The sequence below is a fragment of the Nannospalax galili genome, unplaced genomic scaffold (genome assembly GCF_000622305.1).
Source record: "Nannospalax galili isolate Female #2095 unplaced genomic scaffold, S.galili_v1.0 scaffold11, whole genome shotgun sequence".
In the NCBI taxonomy this organism is placed as follows: Eukaryota; Metazoa; Chordata; class Mammalia; order Rodentia; family Spalacidae; genus Nannospalax; species Nannospalax galili.
The window spans coordinates 1,975,579-2,001,137 of record NW_008330735.1 but is presented as its reverse complement, the minus strand read 5'-3'; positions in this window follow the sequence as shown (position 1 = coordinate 2,001,137).

Sequence of the window (25,559 nt, the reverse complement as noted above, 5' to 3'; positions counted from 1 at the left end):
TCCTATGTTAGAATAGCCACAAGTTGACATTGAAATTTGCATAAGATAGAAAAAAATTCTCATCCTTTGTACCAAAACATAGTCATGCATTTCTACAGCATCATGCACTGAATATTCTCCTAGGTCCACACTTAAAACTTGTTTTATAAAACCTGTATGCTAAAAAGTAAACAGCTTAATCTATTCTGTCTTAATTTTCTTGTCTATAAAATGAAGGAAATAATACTTATGTTTTATAAGGCAGAAATAAGAATTTAAATGAATCACTAAAAGCAATGCTTTATAATGGTAGTTGACTTTTAAAAAGCACTCCATAAAGCTTAAAATAATTGCAAAGACAAAGTGAATGAGGCTAGTAATTGAATTAATTTAGATTTTGGACCACTTCTTCATTTTGCAACTGAGTGACTTTGAGGATGTTAAATTACTCAAAATATCTTCCATGCCTCTTTTTGTTTGCTAGTTTGTTTTATTATTTTTTGTTTTGGTCATAAAACAGGAAAAATAATTCCTAGACCAAAGTGATGATACAAAACCATTTATCTAAAATAGTTATAGGAGAATCACTTACCTAAAAATAATCATAAACCATTCAATTTTAATTTTCTAAGGATATGTTCTTAAATGATAGTATTTTATAAGTATTGGAAATTGTTCTTAAGCATTTATTTTCCTTATTTTTTTAATTATGTATGTGTGTGTCTGTGTGCGGGTATGCATAAGTGTGTGTACAGGTGCCTTGCAGAGACCAGGGGCATCACATCCCCTGGTGCAGTTAAAAGAAGTTTCAAACTTCTCACTGTAGGTGCTGGAAACTGAACTCAGGTCTTCCGGAAGAGAAATTAGAGCTCTTGACTGCTGAGCCATATCTCCAATTCCAAGAATTAGAAATTTTAAAACACAATCCTCTGCAACAATATCCTTCTGAATGTATGCTTTAATGGGTCACTGACTCTGACCAGAAAGTTGAGGAGAATTCAGTAACTTCCTCATAAGTCCATTTCAGCAATGAAAACAAAATTGTCACAGCACCAGCTAATGTTTTTTCAAATATTGTGACAGTGAAATAAAATCAACCTGGTGGATCGCCATCATCACTAGCAGAATAGAGGTAAACACATTTTAGGGAGTATACATAATGTAGCAGATACAAAAAGAAGTTTCCTGAAGACATGTATTGGGGGGGGGCAGATGGAGGGAGGGAGACAGAGACAGAGAGACAGAGACAGAGACTGTGTGTATGTGTGACACTGTGTGTGTATATATACACATATATGAGTTACAAGTAGGAAGAAAAAATTCCCCTCCAGGTAAAGACCTAGAGGAACAATAGAATGGGGAGAAGGGGCAACACCACTTTGCTAAGTTTTCGAGAAACAATATTCTCTGAGCTCTCTCTGAAATAGTTCAACGAAGGCAGATAGGACCACAAAGAAAGATCCACAGGACTGCTGCTGTCATAGCAATACAGCAAGCCCCAAACCTAGCTTAGAATTTTGTATATGTAAGCATTTCTAAAATTTCTAAAAGTATTGAAAAATAATAAATAAAATATTTTTTAAAAGAACTGGGCTGGAGAAATGGCTCAGCCTTAAGAACACTGGCTGCTCTTGCAGAGGGCCAGGGTTTGATTCCTAACATCCACATGCATAGTGGCTAACAATTCCAGTTTCAGGGGATCTGATACACTCTTGGGATCTCCACGGACATTGCACGACACAGGTACACTTACATACATGCAGGCAATACACATAAAAATAAAAATAATAAATAAAATATAAAAAAATAAAACGCATAGTCCCTATTACTCCTACAAAACACTGGAACAGCACCTATGACTAAATAAGTCACGGAACATTCTAGAACAAGGTGATTAAAAAGTCCTCCTAAGCCAAAGTTGGTAAATGTAAATAGAAGTTACACTGTATGAGACTGATTCTGCTTACAAACTTGTTTTAAACCAAAGATGAGTCTTCCTACTGGCCTCATAATGAAAAGTAGAAAGTCCACGTGAGTAGCTAGAAAAGTAGCTTGTGCTTCCATAAAAAGGCAGCAATTATTCCTCTTTCCTGGCCATCCTGTGTAGTTTCCCTGTTCACTCCTAGATCTCCTCAGCTCTGGAAAATCTGAGACTCATTTGTATTCAAAGCAATTTATACATATTGAAGTTTCAAAAAGGAAATAATATGAGGTCTGCATTCAAAGAGATCCTTTTGATGACAGACATTTTCAACAGCATAGAATAAATTACGAACAGGATAGTGTATCTGTAGAATCGCCAAAGAGGGTGTTTTAACCCATAGTGGAAACTTAGAGAAAGTTTTCTTCAGATGACCCATAGAGAATATTTAGTACAAAATGAAAGTAGTAGCAGCAGTAGGTGCAATAATAACAGTTAACATTTATGTAGAATCCATTATATCATAGACCACTCTAGGCCCTTTGAATAGACAGGTTCTTTTACATGATTAAAAGAGGAGACACAAACATCTATGGATGAATTTTGATCATCCACTCTTCCTTAGCTCATGTCTTAAGGTGATATTGTGGTGAATATTTGTTACTTTTTAATAAAATGGAGCTAGTGGTATACCTTGGATTAAAAAGCAAAGTATATAATTTGGCTGGAGAGATGAACCTAAGCAAAGGTACCTGTAGAAAGGGTAAGTGTTCTCAGATTTCACCTGCTTTTGCAGTTATTGCATACAAGTCAGGAGAGCTTTCCCTGAAGCAAGAACATGCCTCATCTCATTGTGCATTCACAGACACTCCTGCCTCTCTCTATGAAGCCAGAAGCTTCTTTTCGAGGCAGTGACAAATACTGGGGCCTGAGCTGCACTCATCTTGCATGCAGGGCTCCCATTGAGGCCACTTAATCTGATTGACGTCAGCCAGCACTCCGTGCACAGAATGTGCCATTCAGAATCTAGGGGAATCGATCATCCCTCAACTCGCATTGCCATGACACCCACAGCCTCCAATTTATTTCAGTCCTGTAGCTCCTTTTCTTGCTCCTCACTCTCTAACTGAAGGAAGTATGTGTTTTCTTTCTTCACAGACAAGACTTATTAGAGGTTCAGCTTCATTACACAAAAATTCAGACTTTCATTTTGCCCTGGTAATTAAGCTTTTCTGAGTAAAGTTATGGACAACCAGGTATAGCTGAAAAAATATTTATAATTATGAATCGAACAAAAATGTTGACTAGGATACTATCATTATTAAATAAATATTGTTTTAAGCAGATGTAACCATGGAATTTGATCTATTCCACTGGGGAAGGGAAGGATGGAACTTCTACCATATTCTGGGAATATCACATACATTGCAGCATATGAGTTAGATCTCAGCCAGGTGTGATGGCTCCCTAGCCATCTCCCAGGGGATATTTGGAAATGCCTTGAGATATTGTCAGCTGTCACATCTGGTAGATATATGCTTATGTTATTTAGTGTATGTTAAATCTCCTACAATACACAGGACTGAACCTTCAGAAGGAAGAGTTATGCAGCCCAAATCTCAATAGTGTTAATGTCAAGAAACCCTGAAATTGAAACCTACAAAGACATATGATAGTAACATGATTAGTTGGAAGATGAGGTCATTTGCCTGTGTTCATGAATTTAAGAAATAGGAGAATTTGAGCACAGACTGACCTAGCCACAAAAACAAAAACAAACAAAAAACCACAAAGAAAAAACAAAACAAAACAAAACTGGGCCCTTCTCCTGTACCAGGCTGTGCCAGACAAGCCTGGGCGGCAAAGGAAACTAGAAAGTGGAAATGGCTGGTCCTCAGGTACATTTGACTTCTTCTGTTTCCCATTCTCCTTTTCAAAGAGCTTTATTTCATAAACTATGAAGACAATTTTGAAGTCTGAATTATGGAGAATTACTTACCCAGGGTGATTCCTTGGAGATGCAGACTGCACATATGAAAGACAATTTCACATAATCTAATAACTTTATCAAATGCCTACTCTGACTATATTTCGATTGGGAACCTATATATATGTATGAGTGCATGCATGTGTTACTTTCCTACATTTTAGCCTTAAAATTCAGACATAAATAAATCATATTTCACTTTAACTTGCTCAGTATAGTGCAGAAAGATAGGCAGTAGAATGTACTGAACTAAAGTTATACCCCAAGGACAAAGCTACCTATCAGTACTGACTTTAATCTTGGAAGACAAATTCATTCATTGGTGATTTATTTGACAAACAAATGTTGATTAAATTCTTGTTATAAACTCAGTGCAATTGGCCAGACACATTGCATGTATTTACAACAATGTGATGAGTGCTGAGAGAGAGGCACAAGTAGTTGGAGTGAAACAGAGGGGGAGGCCCTCCCCTCTCTTTACAGATGATAGAAAAGGCTTCTTAAGGAGTGAAAATCAAAGTTGGCATTCACTTGATGGAGTGTAGTGATAGGATTAAAGGGGAGAGCAGGAGCCAGTTCCTGCGTATTACAGACAAAAGAGTTTGAATTGCATTCTGGAGACAAATGAGGCCAATAAGGGTTTTTAAATAAGAGCAACTAATCGTATCTTTTGTTACATTTTACTTTAATTTTGTTCTTTTTAAAAATTTTAGTGTATGATTACTTTATCCGCATGTATGTACATACACCATGTGCGTGCATCATTTGTGCTTTTTAAAGATAGTCACATTGTTAGATGATGTCCGAAAGTGGGAAGAGTTCAGGCATAGAAACACGACTCTTGACTGCTATACTAACCAAGGTAAGGAGTTATAAACAAGGCTGGAGAGATGCTCAAGTTAAGATCACTGGCTGCTCTTATAAAGGACCTGCTTTGGTTCCAAACACCCACACCCACATGGAAGCTAAGAAGCATCTGTAACTTCACTTCCACGGGATCCCACGTCTACTTCCGACCGCTGTGAGCATTGCATGACATGGGTGCATTTACATATGTGCAGGCAAAATGCTCATGCACATAAAAATAAATCAACTTTAAAAAAAAAAAGAAGTGATAAAGGCCTGAAAGTACTGCAGAAGCAGAAGTTAAAAAATCAATATCAAAACAGAATCAGACTCTGGATGTGTAGGTATTTAATGTGGCAGTTAAAATAGATGTTCAATTTGTCCTTTGGTAAATAAGAACTAAGAAAAAAACAATTTATATATGAATATAGTTACCCTTAAGGTAGCCATACCAAGTAAAGATACTGTGGGTTAACTAAATGTGAGGAACTGTAATGAATGTTTAATGTGTTAATCATCATAAAAGTTCCATGATGTAGTTATTTTTCTTTTTTCTTTTAAATATGAATCCTAATAGAAACTAATTCTTTAAAAATCAGTCTAAATTTTTCATTTTTAGTTTATGTGTATGAGAGTTTTGCCTATATGCATGTAGCACACGCATTCATTGCCCACAGAGGCCGGAAGAAAGTTTTGGATCCCATGGACTTGGAATTAGAGATCATTGTTAGCCATCAAATGGATAATGGGAACCATCCTGGTCCTCTGCCAAAGCAGCCAGTGCTCTTAACATCTGAGCCATCTCTCTGACCCCATAGAGGTTAGTTCTGAATTAAATGCAATATGGCCCATGTCACAATCAAAATGTCTAGGTACCTTCAAATCTTTATTTTCTAACCAGTGTACAATACTGAACGCGAATGCTAAGTAGTACTTAAAATATAAATTTGAGCTAGAAAGGCAAGTGGAAGTTGAGAACATAGTTCTATGCTCACCAGTTTACAGATGGTGCTAAAATGAATAAAAATGAACCAAGGTTACAGAAAATTTAGAATTTAAGATAGAGTCAGAGGAATACACAAATATCTGTGTCAAGTTCATCAAATAACTATTGAAAGCACCTGATATAACCTCAGTGATCCATAAGAGGCACCTTTGATCCTTCTTCATTGGTCAGGATATCAGGCACCACAGTACCTTGATCATTCTTTATTGGCCAAGATATCAGACTCTTGGTATCTCTCTCAAGGAACTTGAACTTTAGCTGAGAAGACCTGAAACTCTAGCACTGTATTAAATATTAGTGCTGCTATAAGTTCATTTTTCTTCCCATTGTACATAGATAGGAATTTGGGGGTAAAAATATTGAGAACATCTTATGTGATCTCATTTAGTAGGTGATCAGCCTAAAATTTAAATTAGGATTTGTTTAGCAACAATATCCTTAACCCTTCTAGTTTACAAACTCCCTAAAATAGTAAAGTAATATAACTTTATTTTTTAAATATTTTATTTATTTTTATTTCATGTGTATGAGTTTATTGCTTGCATGCAAGTAAGTGTGCCCATGTTGTGCAATGCCCACAGAGGTTAGAAAAGAACGTTAGATTCCCCCTGGAACTGGAGTTAGGGATGGTTGTTAGCTACCATGTGTGTTCTGGGAATTGAACCTGGGTCTCCTGCAAGAACAGCCAGTGTTCTTATATGCTGAACCATCTCTCCAGCCTTAAAGTAATATAACTTTAAATACAGGTAGCATTTGTAAATGACAATATTGGCCAAGAATTTAGAGACCCAAATTACTCTCCTTATCATGGTCCTATAAAAAAAAACTTCTAATTCTGAATGGCATTTAAGCCTCTCCTTATTTTATAACAGGACATTTTTTTTCTGACACTGAGTAAGTAGGAGGTCTGTCCTGTACATTGTGGAAAATTCAAAAGTAACTCTATGTGTCTAAGAGACATCATCCTCTCATGGCCATTGTTAATGGCCATGATCAACAACATGGGAGCAACCTACTGAAATATCATCAGCAGATAAATGGATAAAGATATTGTGTTATGTCCAAATAGAATACTTTTCAATCCTTTAGAAAGCAGGGAACTCTATATTTTGTGACATGAATGACTCTTAAAGCATTATATTGGGATTAAAACAGGTACAGAGAGAAATAGTGCATGATTCCATTAATATGTAGACTCTACTTGAATTCAGAGAAGCAGAGTTGAATAGTGGTTACCAAGCATTGATGTTGGGATTGGGAAGTGAGCATTTAGGAGATGTCAGTTAAAGGACACAACAGTTAAGGTTAGAAAGAATTAGTTCAGAGGACTGGAGAGATAGTTCAGTGGTTGAGAGCACTGGTTGCTATTGCGGAGGACCCAGGTTCAATTCCCAACACTGACATGGCAGCTAAGAACTGTCTGTAACACCAATTCCAGTGGAATCAGTTGCCGTCTTCTGACCTCCACAGGCACTGCATGACATGGGTGTACTTACCTACATGCAGGCAATACACTCATACCCATAAAATAAAAATAAATAAATAAAATATTTTTAAAAAGAATAACCGACTGTGACTAGTAATATTCAGATATATAGAGATTAGAGATACATGTGCAAACATCTAAGTGTCAGTTTAATTAAAAATGAGTTTTTCTGTATGAAACAGTATATTTTAAAATGAAATGGAGATCTTTTATAAATGTTAAAACCTCATTTAATTTTATGTCTTATAGGGTTTATACTGAATTCAATATTGTATAACTGTATTAATTCAACTGTGAACCTAAAAATTTACAGCCAATTTTGAAAGAGATGCATCTTTACTCTGGAAATTGTTGTTGAATATATCAATGCTGTTGTAATAAAATACTTCTCCTTTAATGTGGTTATTAAATAAATAATTAAAAAATAAGTAAACAAAATTAAAAAAAATGAGTTCAAAAGATCTCTTGTACAACTGGAGAATTAGAGTCATTAAAAATGCATTATATGCTTTTAAAATTGCTAACAGGACATATGTAAGGATGTATGTTAACATTGTTAGACTATCAATAAGCCCCATAAATTGAACTGGTCCAGACTATAAAATTTTCTATAGTCTATCTGTTGGAGGACCTACTTTTCCAGTCTCATTGGTCAATCACCTGGTGATAGAACCACTCCCAGGAAGGCAGGTTCACCTTAAGTTATGATAAATAGATGGGCAGAATACCTGGTGTGTTAATAAGGTAGTGAATATTTCCTGTCTGGAACTAGCTCAGATCCCCACAGAACTTCCAGACTAGCCACAGCCATGCAGGTCTGCGTAAGTCTGTCCGCTCTCCTGAACTGTTCAGGAAAGTATAATTTCTCCATTTCTTCTTCATGCCTTTCTTACTAAAAATTCTTTCTTTAAGGCTTTGGGCTGCCCCTAGCATCTTGTATTTCTTCACTTTTTCTCTAAAGCTTCCTTCTCCCAGCCATGGGGCCACCAGTCAGCCACGTTTCTGACTTCCATGCAGGCTCTAAACCTGCATGGCTTCATGATTTTCTTTCCTTCTTCCAACTATTCACCTCCTCAAGGCAGCTGCCAAGATTACCAGCTCACCTGCCCTGAGAATTTTTCTTTAAGATTCTAATAAAATTATAAAAGCTTCTGTTTGGGTCCATTCTTAAATTCTTTTACGAATGAGACTAAGAACCCTCTAGGGGACCCTCTTTCTCCCCGTTTCAAAATGATGTGTGTAAAATAACAGATATGTCAATTAGTTTGATGAAAGGACATATTAAAAGAACAGATGCTCAAAGGATGAATACAAGAAAATGAATATATTTATTAACTTGATTTAGATACTCACTATGTGTTCCAGATACATTAAAACATGTTGTGTACCACAATTATATGCATGTTTTTTCAATTAAAAATAGGTAAACAGAGGCTAGAGAGATGTCTCAGTGGTTAAGAGCATGTGCTGGATAGCTCTTGTGTCAACTTGACACACCTGGGTTGAGGGAGCCTCAATTGGAGAATTGTCTCTATTGGACTGGTCTGTGGCCATGTCTGAGGGGAATCTTCTTGATGAGCTATGTAGGAGGGCCCAGCCCACTGTGGGTGGTGCCATCCCTGGGCAGGTGGGCCTGTGTTGCATAAGAAATCAGGCTGAGCAGGGGCCAGAGAGCAAGCCAGTAAGCAGTGTTCCTCGATGGCCTGTGCTCCAGCTCCTACCTCCAGGTTCCTGCCCTGAGTTCCTATCTTGGGCTCCTGGATGAACTGTGACCCAGGATATGTAAGCTAAATAAATGCTTTCCTCCACAAGTTGGTAGTGGTCAGAGTATTTTGTCACAGCAATGAAGACACAAACCAGAACAGAGCACTTACTGCTTTTGCTGAGGATACAGGTTCGATTCCCACCTCCCATGTCAGGTGGTCCACAACTGCCTATAATTCCAGTTGCTGGGCATCTGATGCCTCTGACCTCTGTGGGCACCTGTACTGACATGCACATACCCACAGGAAGACACACATATGTACATTTACAGAATTAAAAATCATGTAAACAAAATCTACAATAAATAAACAAATCTCTAGCCTCTTCCTACTAGGCACAAGTAGCAACCAACCAACAGTTGTAGCAAATAAACCATCTCCTGGATTTCACAAGTGTCCCTTAGGTAATAAAATGCTCCTTGGTATCAGTGTGTGGAATTTGTGCTCCATGTGTTAGTGTATAATTGAAACCTCATGCTTATGATCTCCCCCTGCAAACTCATCTATTTGTCCCCCTCATCGCCTACCTTTCATCCCCAGATAGCTATTTATCTTGTTTTCTATCAGAAAAGCTACACTCTGGGGCTCAGTCACAGGATCCAAAGCCCCTTTTCTGCATGGCAGTTGAAGCCTGCTTCTCATCTGAAGTCTAAGACAGTCAAGAGCAAGCTTCTCTGACTGTGCATCCTTTGAGTTGAGAGGGCCTCATAAATCACCTTATTGTTCCGTGGGCTTTAGCGGGTGCTGCTGGGAATGGCAGAAAGTGTGACTCATCCTGCGCTACTGCTGTAATATTAAAGAAAATAAATAACGGAACTGAGAAGGCATTAAGTGAGGAAATGAGGCACAAGGCGTGAGGCAGAGGCGATCTTTCTGGTCTGTATGCAAGTGGGTATCTCATCCAATTACTTGGGAAGCAGAACTTCGTTGGGGGGGGGGGCGTCCAAATCACACTTTTCTGAATGAACTGCAGAGTGTACAGTCAGATTGTGCTGAATTCCCCAGGCAATACTTTTCCTAAGAGTGCTCCTTCTGAATAATAAGGAAGGATTTGCAATTGTGTCAGCATGGTTTGTTTTCAGGTTAAGTAATAATAGTAATAATAGTGACTCTTCTTCGCTCAGTGTTTCCTGGTTTACAGAGCTCTTTCTCTCACATGCTAAGTCATTCTATTTGTAAAACAACCATGTAGACACCCAGCTGGGAGGAAGACAGTGCTCTGGAAGGAGTGTTTCCAAAAGCTGCCATAACACATCATGGCCATGATACCACAGGTTTTAAATCTAAAGATCAGGGCAAGAATAACAGCTCAGATCAGCTCTGGAAACTTGAGGCTTAACCTGTCAAACTTCAGTGCTTCTTGTGTGGATGCAATAATATTTTTGTAAGATAGCCACTGAAGTCACACTTACAAAAGATGAGTTTAGTCCTCATTTCATCCTGGGCAAAAGACTCTTAACAAAGTTTGTGGAAGGAATCTTTAACTTGGGATGATCTAAAGATTATAAAAGTATAAGTGAAGCTAGCAACATTGTTCAGTGGGTAAAGGCACTTTCAGACTAGCCTAATGATCTGAGTTCACTCTCCTAACCCACAAAGTGAAGGACAGAACCCACTCCTTCCTGCAAGTTTTCTGATGTCCATACACATGTTCCCTGCTCTCCCAAATAAATAAATACATTGAGAATACAAGTAACATGTTTGCATTTAATAATGAGCAAGAAAAAAAGGCATAAGCCATGCCTAATGGCACAGGCCTATAATTTTAACTACCCAATAGGCTTAAGCTGGGGATTGCAAGTTTAAGGCCTGATTGGGCTACAGAGTGAACACAAGGCCAGCCTGGGTAAATCAAAGAGACTCCTTCTCAAGAAAGAAAGCAAATACTGGGCTAAGAATGTAGCTTAGTGGTAGAATACTTGCCTAGCATGCAGGAGGCCTTTGGTTCAATACCCAGAGTTCACCACTTTCACAACCACATCAATAAAAAAAAGTAAGACCTTGTGACAAGGATTTGACTCTCACTGATTCTTGTATAACCTGATATAAGTTTCATCATCTCCCTGTGCCTTTGTTTCTTCATTCATGCTGTGAATTGTCTGAAGACTAAGCAAGTCAATATATAAAAGGTTCTTATACCATTGTACTATTTCTCTGCCCAAGTCATCTGTACCTGTCTACTTTCTTGATCCGAGTTCTGTCTATTTCATATTCTTTCATGTTATTTTTCCTTATTTTTCATTAACTAATGTGACTTTGCTGAGTTGAGTTTGAATACAGAATTATTTAAGGGAAATGCTTTATATTACAAAGTCCCAAATTTAATAGTCTAATAGACTCACTGGTAGACTTATAATTTTAGCTCATATATTGCAGGACAGGTTCTGCGTGTGTGTGTGTGTGTGTATGTGTGTGTGTGTGTGTGTGTGTGTGTGTGTGTGTGTGTGTGCTGGGGTTTACTCCATGAAGATATTCAGAGACCAAACTCCACTATTCTGTATCTGCCTCCAAGTCACTAGATTCTTTTATTTATTTTAAAAGTTTTATTTATTTTTATTTTATGTGTATGAGTATTTTGCCTGTATGTATATATGTGCAACATGTGTCTGGTGCCCACAGAGGCTGAAAGAGGGTGTCAGATAACCTGGAAATGGAGTTACAGTTAGTCATGAGCTGCCATGTGGGTGCTGAGAACTGAACCCTCGTCATCTGCAAGAATAGCTAGAGCTCTTAACTGCCTCATTAAGTCTTTGCTTTTGGTCAAATGAAGAAATTAAAAATGGAATTTTCTTTAAAAATACCCAAGATTCAAGCCTGGGTGTTGAATTGTGTTGTTATTTAGTTGTCCAAAACTCAATTATATACCACACTTCATTCAAAGAAGCCACAGAAACATAACCTAGTCACATGCTCAAGAAAGGGACAGTTCATCTGTCAAGGAGTATAGAAGTCTCTTCTGCAGGCTGTGAGGTCAGGAGGACTCATTAAAGGGCTGCTCTGAGGTGAGACCCAGTGTGCCATTTGATTCTGACCAATGCAGTCTCTGGATGTTCATCACTATTCCCTGATCTACTTTGTACTTTTTCAGTTGGATCCTTTCTATTGCTGATTACAGTCTACATTGAAATTACATTGAAAATTACCTTCCCTATGAATGGAAATATACCTTTCCTGACAGGTATATTTCTGTAGGCATTTAAAGATCAACTTAGGCCATCACCCATGATGTAAAAACCCAGTGCTTTTAAAAGACAACTCCCCTGTTTGAAAGGTTCCGAGTTACAGCAATAGGATTTACCTAGCCTCAGACAAAAGATCAAGGGATACCTGCAGGAAACAACAGACAAATGGAGATGAGCTGAAAGTCAGAAAAGATCAAGACTTGGCTAGCTGAACACCTTCCAGAACTGGAAGAACTTATACAGGCACAATAGAACAGTTTTTTAAACTACAAGCCAGGCATTTGAAAGGTAGTAAATCCAGGAGAGTGGAAATGGGATGTACGTGTGTGTGCATGTTTGTACATGTGTGTGTACGTATACATGTGTGTCTAGGTGTATATGGGAATGTAAGCATGTATGTGTGCATGTGTATATGTGTATATGCATACATATGAGTGTATGTGTGTATATGTATATGTGTGGATATGCATGTGTGGATGTGTAGGTCTGTGTATGTTTGTATATGTGTGCATTTGTGTGTATATATATATATGTATGAATGTGTATGCATGTGTGGGTAAGTATATGTGTGTATGTGTATGTGTGTATGTATGAAAATGTGTGTGGATGCACATGTGTGTATGTGCATGTTTATATATGTGTGTGCATGTGTAAATATATATGTGTATGTGTATGTATGTGTTTAAGTGTGCATATGTGTGTGTGTGGACATATAGGCTGTAGGAGGCCCAAAGAAGAAACTCTTAGGCAAAATGTTCAATAGAAATATACAGTAGATCATTAAAAACATTGATTCTATGATTTTTTAGACCAGCATTCAAATCCAGATTTCAAGCTTTACCAATCACTTGGGTGCAATGTTTTGACATCTCTGCATCTCTTCATCTTGGTTTTCCCATCAGCAATTTGCTGGAAATAAATATCCTCTCAGAAAGGCCATACCTGAGATAATAGTGATAAATTTGTTTTTAGAAATGAGGTTTTCCCTGTCCGGTTGCATCTCAGATTCAATTTATTATCTGATTTGTTCTTTGTTGGAACAACAACAACAAAAGCCAAAGTCTCATTACTGATACTTCAAATCTAGCATCTTTGAGTCATGTTCTCTGTATTTTTATAGTTGTTGATAATTCCAATCACCATGGTCCCACTTTCCCATCTGGAGACCACCTGTAGAGAAGAGGTCAGCAACCATTCTGCAAAGGCCAACGCATCAAACACTACTCAGTTGTGCATATTATACAATCTGAAAGTACTCACTTCTGCCATTTTTGCAATCAATTTTTATTGTTTTTGTACATTTCATATAAACATTTTAACCAAATTTAGATCCCCATCTCCCCTCCCCATTTGCCATCGTCCCCTCCACCAGAATTCAGATATTCTGCCATATATGTTAAGTCCCTGTGATGGTTTGAATGAGAATGTCCCCCATAGGTGCCAAGTATTTGTCCCCAGTAGGTGGCACTGTTTTGGGAGGTCTTAGAAGGAGTGGCTACCCTGGAAGAAGCATGTCACTGAGGGTGGGCTTAGAGAATTTTTAAGACTTGCCAGGTCACCAGTCACTCTATTCCTTCCTATGCCTGCTTGAATTTGTAGAGTCTACCTTCCGCACCTCTGCCACCATGCCTCTCTACCATGTGGACTCTTGCCCTTTTGGAACCATAAGCTCAAATAAACTCTTCCTTCTATAAATTGCTTTGGTCAGTGTTTCTATCACAGTAACAGAAAAGTAACTAATACAGTCTCATTTTAATGCAGGAATGTTAACATAACTATGTCAATGCATGAGCTTTATTATGTTCCAGTAAAAAATGTATTCATGTAGGTTGACATTGAAATATCACAAGAATCTATGTTTCACACACACAAAAAAATATGTAAAGACATTATAATCTGTGAAGAAAATTTGGTCCTTATAAAAAATTTACAAGCTTTGGCAATCCACTGATTGCTTGCCATACAATGGAGCAGAGAATCCTAGATTTACATGTGAATGATTATCACCCAGATGATTTCTGTACCAGACATGGTGGTCAATCCTATAATCCTAGCACTTGGGAGATGGAGGTAGAAGGATCAAGAGTTCAATGCAGTGGCTTGGGAGGTAGCTCAGGGAGTAAAAAACACCTGCTGTGTAAGCATGAGAATGTGCAGCCCTGAAACCCAAAGACTTCAGGGACCAGAGACAGGAGGATTCTTTGGGGTGGCCACCAGCTTAGCTCCACTAAGAGGTCCTATCTTATGTGAGTAAAGTAGACAGTAATAGAGCAAGACCCTCAACTTCCTCTTCTGGCCTCTGCAAATGTATGCATAATTAAGCAAACACATGAGCCTATACCACACTCATGCAACACGCACACACACACACACACACACACACACACACACACACATACAAAAGAATACACAAATACTAAAAAGGTTTTCAAGGCTAGCATGGAATACATCAGATCATGTCTCAAAAAATCAAAACAATAAATAATTTTAAAAATTAAATATGTGGCTTAGTAAAAGCCAGATTTTGTCTCTAGATCCCCAGTTTCTAACAGGTCTGTGGAGTGACAGAGAACTTACGTTTCCTCTGGTTAGTAAGATTCTGCTGCTTGAGGAATCTCACATGGAATATTATTGTTTTAGAAAAATATCTGGATTACACCCTCTTCAAGCTTTCTCCCTTAAATAGAATTTCTAAGATTTCAGCTTGAAAAACAGTTTGGCATCTATGCATATGAATTGATACACTTTAATAGATCCCTTAAATGAAGATATTTTCCCTTGCTTTTATGGTTACTGTACAGTTAATAAATGATGCTGGTTAAGATTGCAGTTCTGTTTTTATTTTTTAATGTTGCATTTTTCTTTAATTCAGTGGAAATAATAATATCTATGTAGCAAGATGGTTCCCTGTGATATAGGATTAAATAAACAGGCCCTCAGGATTTATATTCAATGAAAATTTCTATTTTATCTAGCTGTAAGTCATGACAGAAAGATGCTTCCACAAAAATATTGTACTAAGCTATAGGTATACAAGGAGATTAGTTAAGAGTATATATGTCAACAGGACCAAGATTCTTTTTCTTAATAATTCATGATATGGTTCTAATCCACAGAAACATCAACAGAGAAATTCCTTGGCCCCATATCTACTTCAGTTCCCTTGTATAATATTAACCTGACAGTGAATAAGAATTTGTAACAGAAAATATAAAGACCGCTCTGAGATGTCTGCATTCTGATTTTAGAACCTAGAGCTATGCTGTGTCACCTAGCAAGGGAAAGATTCAGTAACAGAGAATTAAACTGCTAATCAGTTGACTTTACAGTTTCGTTGTTATTTTTATTTTTATGTTTCTGTGCCTGCATGCATGTGAGTGCACCAGTGTCATGCAGTGCCCTCAGAGGTTAGAAGGTGTCAGATTCCCTGGAACTAGTTACAGATGGCTGTCAGCCATGTGGGTGCTGGGATTCAAACCTGGGTCCTCTACAAGAGCAGTCAGTGCTCTTAAACACTGAGCCATCTCTCCAACCCCGCTAATCACTTGACTTTAATCTTGGCAGCTATTCTCCTTTCTCTTGGCCTTTCAAGAGGGAAGACAGGCAGAGTCCATGTCAGAGTGATATGTTGTAAACCACTCAACTACCATTTCTGGCTTTGCATACAGAATTATTATATGATCCATGGGGTGCCAGCAACCTCTAGAAGTGAAAACAGAATTAAGTGGAGTCTCTCCTGGAGCTGCCACAAAAGAATGCAAAAACTTCATTCACAATGATTTTAATTCAGTGAAAACTATTTTGGCTTTCTGGCACTCCCTCCATAACTACAACTTGATGTATCTTTGTTTTTAGAAACTAAATTTGTGGTAATTACATCATCAATGGGAAATTAGGGAATAATGATACTTTTGGTTTTGAATTTTTGAGGGAACACAAATTTCTTCTATAAACCTATATATCTTTCAAGAGCTAGTCTAATCTATATTTGATTTTTAATAAATAATTCTCTTGAGCTCTGCCTACCAAGTTGTCTTTCTCCTGTAGAACGATTTCAAAAAATTTGCATATACCTATATAAGAAAAATGAATGAATGATTTATTTTCCAGTGCTTCATAATAGTAGACACTTAGTTAATTAACTGTGAGAATTTATTTATGAACTATTCTCTGATATCCTAACCGGACATATATGAAAAAAATACTATCTAGGACAAACCTTCTAATCCCAAATCAATTTTGCTTTTTATTAATTTTCTTCAACTCACATCAGATCTAAAACTAAGAATGATCCTTGTTTCACTTCCTCCTTATCACATTTTATTTCATTGTTCATAAAATCAACTCTGTACCTTGGCACTGGAAGGAATTATGATCAAGTCCAGTAAGTGACCTTCAGATGGATCAGAAGTTGGCCATTCTTCCCCATCTCAATCCATGATATAAACAGACATGTGTGTTCCAAATGGAGCATTAAAGTAGCTTCCTAGATTGTCTTTTGAGTCTTTCATTTAGTTTACTTTAATTTTTGAATTTTAATTGAAGTTTTGTGATTTTCATACAATACCGTGTGATGACATTTACATCCATTCCCCTCTCCCCACTTCCCCTCACTGCCCCATTCTCATTTCTTTTATTAATTAGTTTTATTTCTGTGCATGACTGTTTTGTCTGCATATATTTAAGTGTACCAGTGTTGCATAATTCCTATTGAGGACAGAAGGTCAGATATCCTGAATTGGAATTATAGACAGTTGTTATCCACTGTGTGGTTATTGGGAATTGAACCCAGGTTCTCTGCAAGAGCAGCCAGTGCTCTTAACCACTAAGCCATTTTTCCAGCCCCTTGATTCTTTTCTTGATCCTTTCATGTATGCAAATGAAAATATTTGTATTGATGAAAGAAAGAAAGATATATGATCTCAGACAGATCAGCTGGCCCTTCCCTGCTCCTGTCCCTCTTAGAATTATGGGAGCATTGACTTCAATTTTGTAGTAACAAGATATGTGAGAGCAATAGGTAAAGTGAAGAGAAAATTAAAAATGACAAAGAGTGGAGAGATAGGAAGGCCAATGGAATGGTGTTTGGCTGGTAGAGAGATTTATAGCTTTCCCCAAATCAAAATACAAACAGGGTAAAGTGCAACCAATAGATCCCATTTTTCTTATTAAGCACTTTAGTTCGATTTCTGTTTCTTGACTTACGAGTACTTTACTAAACATATAGATCATCCAAATAATAAGTGTCAAAGACCTCTAAGCACTCCCAATTCCTATACTACAAATATAGCCAATATTTGGAAGAGTCAAAGTCCTACATTTATTGAGGAATAAAAACAGTGTGGGAACTTACTGAGCTTTGGAAAATTAGACAATTGCTCCACTTGTCAAAATGCACTCTCATCTATGCATACAAAAGAACAAGGACTGCATCTTTGGAGCATGTGTTCTCCCTGAAACCACTTTACTTCACCTCCCCTCAGAAACTCATCTTTGGAATACAAAAGGATTCTACTCACACTTCTGATCTGGAGGCAACTACTCTAATATTCATTAATCTTTTCAGCAGATGTATTTATGTTCTTCATGGGGGCTATAGATTTAAGTTTCATCCCAAAGGCATAAAGAATTCAGGAAAAAAGCAGTACTGAGAATGAGCTATTCAGGTGGCAATACTCAAACATCATCTCATCACATTTGGAAATCAAATAATATGCCTATACTAATTATACTCATTAACACCAAGTACAGTGTGCTGTTCCAATAATAATAGTAATACCCAAAGAATCCATTTAATACCATTGAATATTCACTTCTTGATAAAAAGAATAGAACTATGTAGAAGTACAAGAATGGAAGGTAATTCTTCAACATAATAAATATTTTTTAAACCAACTGCCAACATCCTACTTAATGACAAAATACTGTAGTCATTTCCACTAATATCAGGAACAACACAAAGACATAATTATTTTTTTAACAGTATCTGAAAGTGCTGTCCAAAGCAATAAAGCATGAGACAGAAATAAGAGGTCTAAGTATTGGCCTTGAGACAAAATTAGTATTGTTTGCAGGTAGTAGAATTTTGCATAAGGAAATGTAAGACAACTGATGGATGTCCTCTGAGATTGGATTTACCTTTAGATTAGAGAATATATTCTAGTTCAATAAAGAAATCATATATTTACTGTACTTCAAATGGATAAAATACTGGAAACATGTTTAAGTTACTTTCATCCATTGTCCCCAAGCCATAATCATATCAGTCTGAAAACACATAAAACAATTTGTCCTTTAGTTGACATAGATATAAATTCATCCAGTGCCTGGGAATATGATAGTGTGGATAAAATTGTTCAACATCCCTTAGCCATTAGGGAAATGTAAACTAATATTGCTTTGGAATTCCATCACAACATAGTCAGAATAACTGTCATCAAAAAAATAAAGATCACCACATTCTGGTGAGGATGTAAAGGAAGAGGAAACTTTATAGACAGTTGCTGAGAATGTGAACTCTTAAGGCCACTATGAAAGACAGAATGGAGGCAACTCAAAAAAACTAAAAATAGAATTACCATATAGTTCAATTATACCACTCCTGGTTAAAAATCAGAAAGAATCTAAGTCAACAGGTCACAGAGATACTTACACTTCTTCATTCTTGCTAAACTACCTTATAGCCCTGGTATTATCTCAGCAATATTGCTTTGTTGGGACAAATAATTGTCAAAACAATTCTAAAAGGACAGCTGGGGCTACAGGGAGACCCTGCTTCAAAAAGACAAAAAAAAAAAGAAAGAAAGAAAGAAAGGAAGGAAGGAAGGAAGGAAGGAAGGAAAGAAGGAAGGAAGGAAGGAAAGAAGGAAGGAAGGAAGGAAAGAAGGAAGGAAGGAAGGAAAGAAGGAAGGAAGGAAGGAAAGAAGGAAGGAAGGAAGGAAAGAAGGAAGGAAGGAAGGAAAGAAGGAAGGAAGGAAGGAAAGAAGGAAGGAAGGAAGGAAAGAAGGAAGGAAGGAAGGAAAGAAGGAAGGAAGGAAGGAAAGAAGGAAGGAAGGAAGGAAAGAAGGAAGGAAGGAAGGAAGGAAAGAAGAAAGAAAGAAGGAAAGAAAGAAAAGAAAGAAAGAAAGAAAAAAAAGAAAGAAAGAAAGAAAAAGAAAGTAGTCTGGCTGGGTGTGATGGTGCATACCTTTAATCTTAGCACTTCTGAGGCAGAAGCAGATGGATCTCAGTAAGATCAAGAGCAGCCATTTTCCTCCAAGAAGACTCTAAAAAATAAATGAAATAAAATAAAATTAAAAGTTAAAAAATATAAGTAGTTTGAAAGGAAAATTACAATGACATTAATTTGGAAAATTTGGCATGGTAATAACAAAGGCTTAGGTTGAATTTGGGAGCCATATATCCAAATATTATTACACAAATTAGATATTTTCATGAAGTACAAAATTAGATTTACAGCCAGCAGTAAAAAAGCAGAATGCTGATGTGTAGTGAACTTATGCCTTACCAAAACATTCCCTCCCCAAAGGATGCTCACTAGGACACAGGAAGCAAACAGAACTTACAAGCTCAGAAAGTTTCTGAAACTTACAAAATTCACAAGGCCCCTCCAAAGTAATAAAACAATAACTATTTCTGGGAAGAAGATACTTTCCTTTTGCACAGCTCTCTACAAGTTGTGTAGGGAGCTCACCTTCTGTGACTAGTCTAGTCACCCATGTTGGGTTGGGCTACTCTGTGTTACAGTTGCCTTGGAGTCATCTATGTTCCTACAAATAACCACTACCCAAAGTCTTACAATTAACCCCACTTAAGGTTAATAACAAGACTTTGTAGAATAATTTCTTTGGTTTGTAATACACATCCTCTCGGGGTAAATAGATATTTCTTATATCTCACAGTCTCCAAAGGAAAAAATCATACAACAAATATATAGTCATCAAACATCCATTCATAAAACTGGTATATTACTGAGACATTAAAAACTTATATGGGAAAGGATACTTGTTTCTCATCTTGTAATTATTAGGAAATTTGCCTATCATAAATTGTTAGAATCAAAGATACCTAGTTAAAATTATACGCCCAAGTCAAAAAAGTTTCTCAAAGTTCAAAAGAAAGCTAAGACAAGGAACACTTGAATATCTATCTGGTTTCTACATAAAAACAAGAAGAAACTAAAAAATATTAAAATATTTGACTACACAGAACTTAAAAATTACTGGATATATTAAACACTATCACAAAAGAAATAAACAAGAATATATGACATTATAAAGTATTTTAGTGCAATAAAATTATTGAATATCACTATAAAAATAAAATCTAATAGTCTAACAAAAAACATAGAAAAGGAATAATCAAATAATTCATGGAATTTGAAATGCATGTCACCTTTAACACAAAATATTAAACTTCCTAGTAAATGAATTTCAAAAATAGCGGAGAAGTTTTGAAGCAGTGAACGCAGTGAATTTAAAATGAGGCAAACATTCTCTGACATTCTCAGAGGAAGTAAAATTCATAAAATCTTCCCAGAATGTAATTCAACAAAACAAATCCAGAGACCTAAAAGATGCATAAACCAACCGATAGGGCTTAAATATCAAATATCCACCACGTGCTTATTCCTTGATGACTTGCTCTCTAGCTGTTGGCACTATATGGAGAGGTGGTAGTAATATTGGGAAGGAGGACAACACTGGAGAAAGTATGATACTGAGGTGTGCCTTTGAATGCACTTTTGTTTTGTAACCCTCTTTCTCTATGCTTTCTCTCTGCAGTACAGTGAGCAGCTTTATTTCTTTACACACTGCCTGTCACAACTTGATGGACCTTGCCTTGGGTCCAAAGTAATGAATCCATAAGATGAAAACTCTAAAAGCAAAGTGGTGAAACAGAATATATCTCTCCTTTAAGGTAATTTTCATGGGTATTTTTCACAGCAATAGAAAATAAGTCTAATTAGTTGGCTGTTATAGTCCATGCCTGTAGTCCTAGCACTTAGGAGTTGGAAATAGTAGGATTAGGTGGTAAAGGCCATCCTCAGAAACATGGTGAGCTACAGGCCAGCCTGGGCTACATGAGAACCTGTCTTAAACGACAAAAGAAAAAAAAAAGAAAGGAATAAAAGAAGGAAAGATGGAAGGAAAGAAAAAGCAATATTCAAAACCTCTTTAAAGTGAAATATTAATAGAACATTCATCTATAGATCCATATATACTCATTTCAATGTAATTAATGACAAATTATATTTTTGTACGTTGATGTGATGGTGGTTTTTCCCTTTATTCGTGTATCCTTTACTTTTCTCTTATCATTGTTTTTATTGAATTTTTATGTATTTCATATAGAATATCTCAAACAATCTTAATCATCTTTATACTCCCATCCCCACCGGCACCCTCCCATAGTCCCCGACTGGAACCCATATAATCTGTCATCCACGTTAAGGTCCACTGTGTCAAGTCAGTGTCCCCAGACATTCCCCAGTGCAAGTCCATCCACTGAGGTCTAGTCAATCTATCTAGAGTCCCTTGTTTTAGGAAGATAAGTTCTTCCTCACTTAGCAGTAATCAGTTGCCAATATTTCTTCAGATAAGAATGGGTCTGCTGTTCATTTCCCCAGTTCTATACTGGGTTTTTGCTGCCTGAGTTTGCATGGGATTTGTGTATGCTTGCCACCACTACCGTGGAATCATATGAACAGATTCCCAGGAGCTTGTAGAATTCTGTTTCTATATGATCATGCACCTCTTCCCTGGCTCTTACAATCCTTCTGCCCCCTATAATGTTTATCTATCAAGTTCATAAAAATTATTTGTAATATAAAATGAGAGATATACATTTATTTAATTTTAATATGTTTGTGTCTGTGTAATGTTACACTGTATCAAATGCATCAATATTTGAAATAGTACATTGAGAAAAATGGTTTCTAATGTACTGAAATTTCATTGCCACCAGAACATTCTTTTAGTGTGTACGATTAGTACCACTCTCCACAATTGTTATAACAATTTCTGTGTTGTTAATGCATATACACCTTCAGTCCTCTTTTTTTATTTCACTCTATATAGATGGTACGACATACTACATCACTAATAAAAATCATGTTGAACCAGAATTCCCTCTAAATATGCAAGTTACTGTCATTCAATCATGCATGTGGACTGCTTCCTTTTAATTTAGAATGCCAAAATTGTGCAATAAACTCAAGGCATTCCATAATTGTACCCACTAAATCTGACAGTCCTACATTTCCCTTTCTTGGCCCACCCCACGTCTGTGAAGCCCTACTCATACTTTAAGGCCCCATTAAAATAACTTTCATCTTTTTCTTTGCAGTCACATGTTACATCTTTCTATGACGCATCACTCACTGAACATTTTTCTTTTAGACTTTTTACTTCTTAACTAATTATATCATCCAACCAAAAGTACTGTGAGTTTTAAATAACATATTACATCTTGCAATTCTCAGAAGACAATTTTGCATCTACCTCTTGGATGTAAGTACTTGGTAATTATAAGTTAGAAGTGGTGGAAGGTACTGGATGAAAATTTTGACCCTTGACATCCAGCTAGATTCTGTGAGTCACAATGTCTATATGTCTGCCTATAGCTGCACCACGGGATATTTATTTTTACTGAAAGTCTAGATTCAATTGCTAATACTGGTAGCAAATTCAAAAAGTCAATAATATTAAAACAGCTTGTGCTCTGTAAAAGTTGAATACAGCTTTTTTTAAATGTTGAATTTTTGATTGTTCATTTTTAGAAAGGTCAGCGTGTTCACACCAGTAACAATCATAGGAATAAAATGGAAGAATTTAATAAATGTGTTCTTTTGAATTTATTTTGCAGTATGAATTAAAACTGGCCAAATTTTTTGACAAACTATCTTAAACAATTAATATAATTCAGTGCTTTAGCAAATGTACCTTGAAAGAAAGATTATACTTAATTTCCTTAGAAGTTCAAAGAAATTCTCTTTTTAAAAAAATCAGTGTTCATTTGTACAATGAAGTAAATATTTGAACTATTTTCAAAGATATGGATGTATCATTTGCTGTTGTGCCATTTCACACACATCCAACAATGGATGTTAGTTCTGTGTGTGTGTGTGTGTGTGTGTGTGTGTGTGTGTGTGTGTATGTATGTATGTATGTATTTGTATATGTGCATATTCATTATATCAAAGAAAAACATTTCATACTAAAAGTTGAGACCTGGGAAAGGAAAATGTACAGAGTATGTTATTTTCTGTCTAATTATATATTTGAAAGCCATCCTTATTTGATCAAATGGGAAACCTCCATCTTGTTCTAACAAGGTTATTTGTCTTCCTTTCTCTTTTCTGGGAATATTCATAATTGTATAAAAATTTGGATTTACGGAGAAAGTGTCTTAATATTTTCCTGGTATAAGAAAATATTGTATAATTTATAGAGAGCAAAGATCTATTTCTTTTATTTCTGGAGAATGGAAAGTCAAATATCAAGCTACTAGCATTTACCTTCTTATTGTGTAATAACATAGCAAAGGGCATTGCATAGTAAGGAGCATGTGTTAAGGAAGAAAGCATCAGAGCTCAGCATGAAGAACTAGCAAGGGGCCCAGCATGGGGAGCCTCACTCAAATTTATATATACTCATGAATTCGCTCAAGAGTGCTTCATGTTCATGATGTCATCTGATCTAGAGACCAGGGACCCTCAAGGACCATCTCCAGACCTCATTCATCACTATATGAATGGGGGATTAGGGTTCTATCATGTGTACTTGAGGAGATATATCTCAACCATGGTAGAGATCATCCCTATATTAGCATTACTGCATCTATTCTTTGGTAATTTGGTGAATTTTTGAATATTGAAAAAATTTACTAAGTGAATTGACACTACTGTCACCTTAAAAATCACAGTAAAGATAAAACCTCCGAATAACATTACAATGAAGAAAACAATTTAACCCAGATATTAAACTGACTAACCTAGAGAGTTAAAAATCATCTTTAAAATTATATTTTCATTTCACATTCCAAGTTTGACAACACTTAAAGTTCTATGTTACATTTTAAAATCGACTCCATTTATAAATATATTTTAGAGATTAAATATTCTATGTATTTCTTAAATTTAATTAAAGAGCTTTTCAGTCCCTTTCTACTGGCTCAGTTAATTAGAGCTAAATTAATTATGTTGACTAAATTAATTATCACTTAGTTTGATAGGAAAATGATCCACTTGTGGCAGACATAGCTTAAAATTCTAAGCAGACAGCTACTGTTTTCTCTAATAAAGCATATAACAGCTACAGCTTCACATAACAAGCATCCTATATACTGTTATGGACTGTAAGCTATATCGCATTAAAGATGTAATATGTTGAAGCCTATTGGAGTTTGAACATGAAATGTCCCCTATAGGCTCATGTTTGGGGGAGTTCTAGAAATTTTGAAGTGAGACCTAGCTGGAAGAGGCAAGAGAAGTAGTGTCTTTGGAAGTATCTTATCCCTGATCTCTTGTCTGTGCTGTCTGTCATTCCATGAAGCAGACACTTCCTCTGTCACAATGGTCTCTTGCATCACAAACACAGAACCTAGTGAGCATGCCTGAAACCTCTAAAAATGAGTCCAAATAAACTGTTCCTCCCTCATGTTCTTTTGTCAGATATTTGGTCACAGTGACAAAAAATAAATAAGGAGGTAGGGATTTGGGGAGATCATCATACCATGAGATTGAAGGGCTCATGAATATAAGATCTAAAATAACTCCTGATGCCATAAAATAATATTCTCAGTAGTTACTGGTTTTTCTTCTTTGTGGGTCAAAATTAAGAAAAGTTTGTTAATAATTGAGGTAAATACTTTGAACTTGTTTATAGATCAGTATTATACATACTTTGAAAACTATAGTAAAAGGATTATTGTAAACATCCCTATAGCAATCTTATCAACTTGATTAGATAACCTTCTATAGGTCCCCAAAATAACCATGACTCCTTGATTATCAGTGTAAACAACTTAATATATACCATATAGCAACCTTGAAGGTAGTACAAAGTAAATCATAGTGAATTCAAAAGTTTATTTTTGTGTTTTTGCTGCTAATTTGTGCCATTCTACTTATGTGGTTCTCTTTGCCAGACTGCTCTCCATCTTCAGTACTAAGGAGGTAACTTTGCAGATATTTGTTCTCTTAATATCTATTTCTATTATTCTATATTCATTGTGACTACAACTGATATTAAAACTGTTTTCAGAAATTATACTTGTATTCTTTAATTTGGCAGTTTATAAAAGAAAGAGATTTATCCCAAATAATTTTTACACTTTTTAATAAAGTAGGGCATTGGCTTAGTGTAAGAATGGAAAAACTGTCATTTT